At 38.7% G+C, this 10,141-nt stretch overlaps 1 long non-coding RNA gene across 1 annotated transcript; it reads right to left on the bottom strand.

The window, feature by feature from the left end:
* Positions 1 to 3,530: 3,530 nt before the first annotated feature.
* On the bottom strand, positions 3,531 to 9,154 carry LOC147911736 (uncharacterized). The gene is made up of 3 exons (XR_015550370.1): positions 8,783 to 9,154; positions 7,313 to 7,500; positions 3,531 to 3,716 (listed from the first exon to the last, which is right to left on the bottom strand). It is a non-coding gene; the product is annotated as an uncharacterized LOC147911736 (long non-coding RNA).
* Positions 9,155 to 10,141: the final 987 nt, after the last annotated feature.

Consider the following 10,141-nt stretch of genomic DNA (forward strand, 5'->3'; position numbering starts at 1 on the left):
TGTACTTAGCAGTTTTGTGGCTCCCGTGTCTTCTACTCCAGGTAAACTGATCTTAGCCAGGATTCTCTGTATTTGCCTGTTAGCCAGATTTTGGAGTGGGTTTTACCCAGTGACAATTCTCTGGTGAGTCCAAGAAAATCACTTATTTTCAGTTTATTCAGCTTTTTTCTTGCTTTAAGGATAGAAGTTTTGACTTTCAAGCTCTTTACATGCCATACCTGAAACCCGGAGCCCTCAATGTCATTTTTTTTTTTTATTAAGAATCACTTTGGATAGTTTAAATTCTAGAAAATCAATGGAAGTAATGAAAATTTTCTTCAATTTTTATCTTTGTTTATATTTATCCTTGTGCGTGATTTGTTGTTTCCATTGATATGAATATTCTGAAATTTGTCATTCACACAATTAACGTTGAAAGAAATTCTAATTTTCTCTACTTGGAGATGAAATGAACACTTATCTCTCACATAATTTTTTTGGCAGATTACTTTACTTCTTGTGTACACCTGTTTTTATTTTTTTAAAGCCTACCTATACACAGAAAGTTATTTGTTTAAAAACAAATATTCAACAGTTCATCATTTAATACCAATGTTTAAGATATGCTGTTGAATTGTAGAAGATGTTCTTAAAATAACACCAACAACTGTATACAGAATTGGAATAGGACAAACTAAATACTATTTAGAAATAGTATTCTGTCTGCGTAACAGCCCAAGGATGTCTCAAAAGAAGTCCACAGCCAGATTCTCTAATGGGTTCAATAAAATAAAAGTAACGGAATTGGAAAAGTAAGGATTTGTGGAAATCATGTGACCTCTTTTGGCTAAGGAGAAACATATGAATGCTGAGAAACAAAATATTACACGTTTGGGTGTGTGCAGAGTAGTAGTGTGGAAATGACACCTCTGTGAAATTTTGCCTGGGTCTTGAGACTTATCACTGGCTTTGGTGCCAACTGGGGAAAGTGTCTTTATTTAAAAAAATATATCAAGAATAATGGATTTGAAAAAATGGCAAAACATTATGAAAAGTAACATTATAAAAATTATCATGAAGATAAGTGATAAATGAAAAACTGGAAAAATTATGAAAATTATATGACATACCATATCCAGGTGGTTTTAGTTGCAAGTGACAGAAAACACAACTTCAACTGCCTTGGAATATTTTTAGAAAATTCTCTTTTCTCAGTTTGAGTAGACTTCTGGCATGGTCATATCAGAGCTCTGAGTCTAATTGTGTTTCTCTTCATTCCATACTCTTTCTAGTGTTGGCTTCATCCTCAGTTTGGCTTCCCTCATATTCATAAGATGTTTGTGACTGGCAACTGGGGCTATATTATTCTTCGTTCATTCCAAGGGGAGAAAATGTTCTACTTACCATAACCACCAAAAAACGTTTTAAGCTTATTTCTGATTAGATCACTCTTAAAACCAATCACTCTGTTTAGGGAGTATTTCCATCATCTGATTCACTCAAGCTTGGGCTGGTGCCTATCCCTGTGGAAAGTAGGGTGTAATTATCCCAATTGTCTGAGTTTATTGTTCCTCCATGGCCACCTCTGAACTAATCACTGATTGGCTTAGGCCTGAATTAGGTGCTACTGCCTGAACTAATCACCAAGGAAAGAAGATGGAATTATCCTCTGTAGCATAGACCAATCAGATTCTATGCCTGGAGTGGGGTTAATCCATTCCAAACCACGTGAATGCTATACAACTGGGGAAGGGTTAAATTAATGTTGCAGAAGCAGCTGCAATATTTACTGCCTAGACAAAATGCCAATAATCTTTTCATAAATAAAAAGTTATCATACATTAGGAAAAGACAAACACAAAATGAGAAACAGCAAAGAAATTCACAAAAGAAGAAATACAACTGATCAATAGAATAAAAAGATATTCAATCTCACTAGTAATCATATACATATTTTAAAGTGAGATTACATTTTCACATATCATATTTGAAAAATGAATAATATTATTCCTATATTGGGCTGGCAAATGTGTGAGGAAAAAAGGCATTCTCATCTATTTTGAATCAGACTATGAATTGGCAATAAAAACTTTTCTGAAATGTAGTTTGGAAATTCATATAAAAAAATCTTTAAGACTTTAAGACTTTAAGTCTTTAAGTCTTAAATAGAACATAACATTTTTACTTAGCATTTTAACCTTTAGGCATTTGACCTAAAAATACTACCAACAAGTTTGCAAGCATTTATAAACATGGTTCTCCACAGCAGCATTGTTTATAACAGCAAAGATTGAAAAACAACCTGAAAATCCACAATTATTTAATTAAGCACATTATTAAGGTTTTTTTTTTTTTTTTTTTTTTTAATGTTCCAGGCACTGCTAGAGACTAGGGACGTGACAATGAATGCAACACACATGGGCCCTGTCTTCATGGAACTTGCATCCAGGATGGAATATGCAAGAATCTGAACACTATATTAATCATTAGAAAAGATGACAGATACGTGTTTGTTGACATGGAAAGATTTTCCCAGTATGTTGTGTTGAAAAGAAAGGCTATAATATAGCATGTACAGTTTGATTCAATTTGTAGAAATAAAAAATGTATATTCATTTATGTATATACACACATGCAAATATGTGTATTACATACATTTTAGCACTATATAACACACACATATAATATATAATGTAATGTATGCACTATATACATTATAAACATTTAGGGTAGAACAATAAGCATCAAAATATTAACAGTACATAGTTCTATAAGATGGTCTTATTGGTGCTCTCTAATTTCATTTTTTATACTGTTTTTTGCATTTCCAAATGGTTTTGCATTGAGTATATATTTACAATTAGAAAACATTAATAAAGCTCTTTCAAAGCAGAGTAATACAGCCATTAAATTAACATATGCCTAGGTGTCCCTTCAAGTTCTTACCTCTTTATATCTCAAGGGCCACATTTCTTCCCAATTCCCTCATCATACCTTAGATTCCAGTCTTATTCAACACGTGCTTGCAAAGAACCAGTGATTTCTTGGGTCTCAGTGCCTTTGCAGATTCTCACCCACCATTGTCTGGAACACTTCCCTCCTCTTTCACTTGGTTACCTACTTCTGGTAGTTTAGGATTCATCTCAGGTGACTTTACTTAAAAGCACCCCTCCCCCAACTCCTTGCCTTCAGACTATGACAAATGCCTCTAATGCCTCTCCTCTTTACTACCACAGCACACTACAGTTTGTGTACTGTAAACTTATTCATCATGTAAATGGAAAAATACATTTAATATTACTTTTCTCCTTTTCCTGCCTTGTTGTCTCTCATCAGCAGCTCATCCCTTTGTACTCTCTCCTCACTCATCTGGTTCCACTTGCACCAGCCTTTTTGCTTTTTCAGAAGGGCACGGATGTCACCAATTTAGGGCTTTTACACTGGCTGTTTCCTCTGCCTAGAATTTATTCCCCAAGATATCCACAAAGTCATTCCCTCTCTTCTTTAAGTCTTCGCTTAAATGCCCTGGATTAATAAGGCCTTCCCTTACTAACCTCTGGGGGTGGGGGGCAACTCCCTATTTCTCATCACCCATAACTTTCTGTCTATACCATATAATTTTCTATTTTGTTGTTAATGTTTACCTTCCGTCTTCCTTGACTAGAACGTGAGCCACATGAGGACAGGGGTCTATGTCTCTTCGGTTACTGATGTGCCTCTTGCACCCACAACAGTGCCTGAAACACAGTAGGGTTTTAATCAATATCTGTTAAGTGAGAAATAAACCTTACATCACAGAATTCCTGTTCATTTTTACTGTCAAATAAAAATAAATCCAGGTTTATGTAAGAAGCAACTTTATTTGAAAAGACCATTACAATAGGGAGAATGCTCTGACCACAAGTTCTGCAAGTGTCTCGAAATTGAACAGAAAAAGGTATTTCTTTTATAGGCAAGGGTAATCAGGGATAGCAGGAACTTTGTATGGGGGGGCAAGTGGTGGGAGTAAGCAGAGAGCATGATGGGAACAGGAAATGTTTCTGTGATTAGCCTATTTTCAGAATGAGCTGTTAAGGGAGGTGGGGAGATGTCTGTATCTTAGTGCTTACTTAAGCCTAGGGGTGAGCCAAAGTTCAAGAGCCTATGGGGAAGAGAGAACCCTGAATAAAATTTGGTCAAGCCAAGTCAGTGGTTATGTTATGGATAATTATGACACTTGGTCAGTCCCTGCTGTTGTTTAAGATAGGCAAAGGCTGTCCTTAAACACTATTATGGACAGAGTAAGAGTCATGGTGAGATTAAGGTTGGTCAAAGTAGTTTTCAGGGGTGGGCTGGCCTTCACGTTCTTGTTGTTTTTGAAGGATTAGCTATAATACATGTTGAGCATGTTGTCGGCTGACAGCTGTTCGAGGATCTTAGAGATAAGGCACTGGTGAGAGGTCTGCCTGGAAATATTATAAAAAGAATAAATATTAATGGCTGAATAAGGGAGTAAAACCAGGATTTGAGGTCGGAAGGGAGTCAGTCAAGAGGATTTCAGGACATTGCACCCAAAGTGTCCTTAGATGGCAGAGTGAGAATGGCAGTGGTGATCTGATGGATTTTCCAATCTGCCTTTTGAATATTTTGGTGATGGCATAGACATCAGTGATGTTTTGGGAACACATGCACAGCAGCCACTTTTGACCACTGACCACTGTTTAAGTGCCCCTTTGGGGAACCAGAATCATGTCCAATACCAGACTATTCTAGAGGCCACTTGCTGGAGTTGATGTAGCTCTATTGCAGTCATGTTGGTGGTTTCATTAAGACTGTTCACAGTCCTAGTTATTTCCAAGAGCAAAGCATGGAAAATGTGGGAGTTTGTAAAGAATTTTAGATCTTTCAAAAGTAAGAAGACTTTGGTTTCTTATACAATCGAGGACATGATAAAATCAACATAAAAGCCCAGGGAATTACGCTGATAAGACACAGTATTTTCACCTCTTAGGCGAATTACTTAGAAGTCAAAGACAAAGTTTATAATTTCTTATTAAGAGTAGACCAACAATCCAAGGAAATTTTGTCATTTAACAGAGAAAAAAAGAAATTCCAATTCTGCATTAGTATAATATTTAATATTAAGGTTTATTTTAAAAATTTATAAATAAACCCATTAATCCTTCACCAATTTTGATCACAACAAATAAAATTCCCCTTTACATTCCATTTAAGTTTAATTCCCCTTAAATTCCATTTAAGTTTTATCCTACATTTTTAAAAATTTTGGAACAACCAGTCATTTTACCTTAAGACAAAACTTTTTTTCCTTAATAAAAACATAACTTGTATACCTTGCATACAAAGTTGTTCCTATATGCTACCATTGCTCCTAGTAGAGTTTTATTCACATGTATTGATTATAACATTTATTCACAGTAACTTTTATTTCAAAGAATACTGGGAGGTAGATAAATGTGAACTGTCTGTCATACATCAATATTTTGTAGCAGACCACCAGAACTTATGAATATACATCTCACAATTTTTTATAGCCATAACTATCCCTTATAGTACAACTTTTCAATGAGGCAAAAACAATATGTTCATTAATAGACCCAAACATACATAGCCTTAAAAGTATGCTTAGTAATTAATATTTCAATATTTTATCTTATTTAGAAATGATCTAATTATTTAATGAATATTCATTAATTAGTTTAGCATAAGTGTAAGGCTTTAACTTACCAAAAGATCTTGAAAACTGTTTTCAAGCTGACATATTACAAAACATAATTAGTGTTAAAATAAAGTTTGTCAGGATATTGATTTAATTTGGTTAAACATGAATTTACATTTTTTATAATCTTAAATATTTAATAGATGTAATACTATTCAATCAGTAAACCTGTATAAATTTAGGGAGAATATCCCAAATAAAATTAAAATGTAGGCTTATATTTTACCTAAACTTGGTAACTCAGAAGACACAGCTGAGTTTATTCAACCAATAATATTAAATTAGTCTTGTTTGCCAAGATTTACTTCAATTATGTGAATTTGAGTTTTTAAACTATTTGGATTAGTTTCTATAAGAATATTTTTGAAAGTCTTAGATGTTACATTTCTTTAATTTTTGAGCATTTTATGAATATTTAATTTATAGAAGTGCTTATTTATCTCTAAGCCAATAAGGATAGAGTTCCCTTAAGGCATTTTATAGTCTAATATGGTAATACTTTCTGGAGGTAGGAAAATAACACACATAATATACATACATACATACATACATAGACATACAGCCAGATGCAAATAGAGAATAGCTTTACTTTTAAAATTTTAACTCATTGGTTTATATAACAGAGCTGGCCCTTGCCTTTGACCAACTTTACATTTTTTTCAAAAATCAGGATTGCATTTCTGGTAGATGGGGCAAGTTTAGGTTACCTACTCAATATGAGAGCTGAAGTGTCCCCAACAATATTATAGGAGGAGACCTTTAATATTTTCTTTGTGTTGTGTAATCTTATGGAGGCTGTGGACTGAATTTTGGGCGGGGGACTGAGGATACACCAAATGACCATCTGGGTGTTTCTAAAGCTCATTGAGTTGATATAACATCCAGCCTGTTTCCAATTAGCTTTTTCTGCCTTAAGCGTTTGCTCTTGGGGTCCTTGAGCCCCTCAAGAGCCCCCAACAAGGATAGGGGGGCCTAGAGCTTAAGTGACTCTAGGATGTTGAAGGGCTGAAGTGGGATGGAAAAGGTTTGGCAGAGGTGGATAGAGGGATGGAGGAGGTAGGAGTGTTGAAGGCAGACAACAGATCAAAGGATTTGCGGGAGCTGAAGGGAACATTTAAGGGTCATGAAAAGGAGGAAGGAAGGTGGAGGGTGAGGTGATGGGAAGGGATAGATATTTGATGAGCCACTATGGGGAGATCCCATGTTTCCCAAAGAGATCACTGTAGTTCTAAATTGTCCTTAGTAAATTCTGCCACTTTTGAAGATATTGAAATGAATTAATGTCATAATGATAGATCATATAGTCAGCAGGGAAAGAAGAGGGAGGACACCCAATAGAGTGAGAGTTACTCATGGGATTAGTTAATTATTTCAGAGATAAGACCTTAAAGGATCCAGGAAAGACTCCTGCTCCATTACTGCCTTGTACAGTCCCCGCCTGAAGGGCCAAGAAAATTCCCTCCCCCAATCCCCACTAGGGGACCCAAGGTAAAACAGAAGAGTCCTCACACAGAAGAGTAGGGAAGGTTCCTACTCAAGAGTCATGGAATGATGCCCCACTCAAAATGCCAAAGAAAAATTTCTTTGCTCAAAAGAATCAAATTAACTCCTTACTATGCTGTAACAGAGATGACGCCCAGAGCACTGTTTGGAGAATTGAATTCACCAAAGCATTCCCGAATTCATGAATAAGAGAGGAGTTCAAAGGATTTGCAAGGTTCAAATCCATTAGTTCTCTGGGCAGGGATGACAGGGTTCTATAAGTGAAGTCCAATCTTGAGTCGCATCATGGCACTATACAACTGTCAAAAAAAATAAAACAAAACAAAACAAATCCAGACAAGTAAAGAGAGACTTTATTGGAAAACACTATTGCAATAGAGAGAATGCTCTGACCACAAAATCTAGAGGCATCTCAAAATCAAACAGAAAAAGGCTTTTTTTTTTAATAGGGAGGGATAAGTAGGGCTAGCAGGAACTTTTCGGGCGGTGGGAAGCTGTGGGGGTGAGAAGACAGCATGATTGGGGGCAGTTTAACAGGAAACGTTTCTCTTGTGAACAGCCAGGGATGAGCTGCATCTTAGTGCTTGCTTAAGCCTAAGAGTGAGACAAAACTTAGGGGTCTGTGGAGCGGAGAGAAGCTAATTAACCTTTGGTCAGACCAGTGGGTTACCTATGAGTAACTTTGTGAGCACTTGGTCATTACCATTCTGAAAACTCTTTCTGAATTCCCACTTTGTGTCTGTCTTCAAGTTGGTATTGCTCAGTGTTCTCAAGAACAATAAAAAAAAAAAACAACATACTTTAGAAAATCAAAGTCTCAGAGTAGCCAAGTTTCTAGTGTAACCATGTCCTCAGCTTCTCAGACTTCAGTGTTCTCTAGTCAAACTTCAAGGAGATCCGAACCTTTTTTATATGTCACAGACATGTTTACCCAGAGCTATTTCCGCCACTATCTTAAAATAACTACATAATCATTATCAGTAGCTTTAATTAAGTAGATATTTCACAACAATTTTTCTGAGATAATCTCAACCCCCTACGCAGACACTGTCACTGAAATTTCAGGTGAAATTATAATCACTTCTCTGCAAGACGAGATCACCACGTCCCAAAATTTACTCAAGGTTCAGACTACTCCTTTCCACATGTGCTGAATGTGACCACTGCAGCCACTATCCCCACAGGAAATGGCACTTGGTAAGGCACTTTTTTTTTCAGATAGGTCTCATATTCTTAAAAGAAATTGAATATGTCTCAGGATATAGAGTAAGAAATATCTGGATAAAACAGTGTTGCTTGCTGGTTTGGAACACAATCTCTAATTACATATAGGAGAGTTTTTTTCTTTTTGAAGGAACCAGAGGCAGGAGCCACCTTGACTACCTGATTCAGGACTATTGGGCATGTCTCCGCCATCTTTACCACCATAGTCCTGTCTGAAGTCTTTTTTTCTTGTCCCTGACTGAAAATACTGACATTCACAAAACTGACAAAAGCCTTAGGCTACCTGCATGGAATGAGGTAAAGCTTGTTAGCTCCCAGACCCTTGGCCTTTGCCTGGCGCTGGGGGAACTACATTACCCAGAAGGCTCTCCACCGTGAGCATCAGTGTCGCTGGGCCAATGAAGAACTGGAGAGGGACGTTTCCGTGTATTACGCTCCACTCAGGGGCGGGACTTCTGGCATTGTTCTCCTGGCGGCCATTTCATCTGTTCTTGGGTTGGTCCATCGGATCAGAGGCTCCGTAGCACTGTGTCACACCCGGGGTGACGGGGCAGAAAGCGTTGTCCCCATTGCACAGAGGCAGGTTAGAGGCTTGGCAGTGTCGCCGCTCGGTGTCTCCCCGCCGCCCCCGCCCTTGTCGCCCGCCGCTCACTCTGCCCACAGGCTCCGATGGCGGCGGCTGCGCTGTTGCACCCGGCGCAGGTGGGTGCTGCCGTTCTCAGGTCTTCACCCGACCCGACTCCACCTCCGATTCCTAAAGCCCACAATGAGGGCGCCTGCTTAGGTCATTGAAGCCCAGGCGGCTGTGTCCAGGACAGTGGGGTGCTCGTGAGTGGGGCCCCCATTTCTGACAGCCGGTGAGAGAAGATGTGGGAGAGTTGCAGGCAGAGGGACCAGCAGGTGCAAAGGGTTGGATGTGCGACTGAGTTGGGAGCATTGAGGAAACCTCGAGGGAAACCTAGGATTTCTGGGGCATCTGCAAGGAATAGAGCGTGAGGGGAGGAGTCACACGTGGAGTGACAACGTGAACAACTGGACCTTCATTCCTAGGGCGCTACAAGCCATGGGGAGTTGTGAACAGAAGAGGGACACAGTCTGGGTTAGGATTTTAAGTTTCCCATAGGTTGCTCAGGGGAGGTTGCGGGGTGGAGGGAGACCAATGAGGAGGCTGCTGCAATAGACTCCAGGAGAGTTACGATGGAGTCCAGACCAGAGGGATGGCGGTAGAGGAGGGCAAAGTAATCTGATTCCAGATAGATCTTAAGGATAGAGCCCTCAGGGTTTCCTGCTGCATCAGATGCTGTGAAGAAAGTAGGGAGTGAAGGACCATCCTAAATTCTTTTTCTGTTTGTTTCTTTTTATTTTTGTTGAGGAAGATTGGCCCTGAGCTAACATCTGTGCCAGTCTCCCTCTATTTTGTATGTGGGCCGTGGCCACAGCGTGGCTTAAGCGGTGTGTAGGTCCCCTTGTAGTTCCGCACTCGGGATCCAAACCTGTGAACCAGGGGCTGCTGAAGCGGAGCTGGAAAACTTAACCACTACCCCACTGGGCTGGCCCCCCCTCTTTTTTTTTTTTCTTTTTTGCTGAACATCTGAGAGAATGGAGATAGAGAAGTTGGGTGGAGGGAGCAGATTGCTGAGGAAGTTCAGAGGTTGGAGTTTGGGCTTGGTGATTCTGAGATGTTCCAGAAGTGTGTGTGTGTGTGTGTGTGTGTGT

This window comes from Ceratotherium simum, chromosome X (assembly GCF_057802395.1).
Source record: "Ceratotherium simum simum isolate JZ-2026a chromosome X, ASM5780239v1, whole genome shotgun sequence".
Taxonomy (NCBI): Eukaryota; Metazoa; Chordata; class Mammalia; order Perissodactyla; family Rhinocerotidae; genus Ceratotherium; species Ceratotherium simum.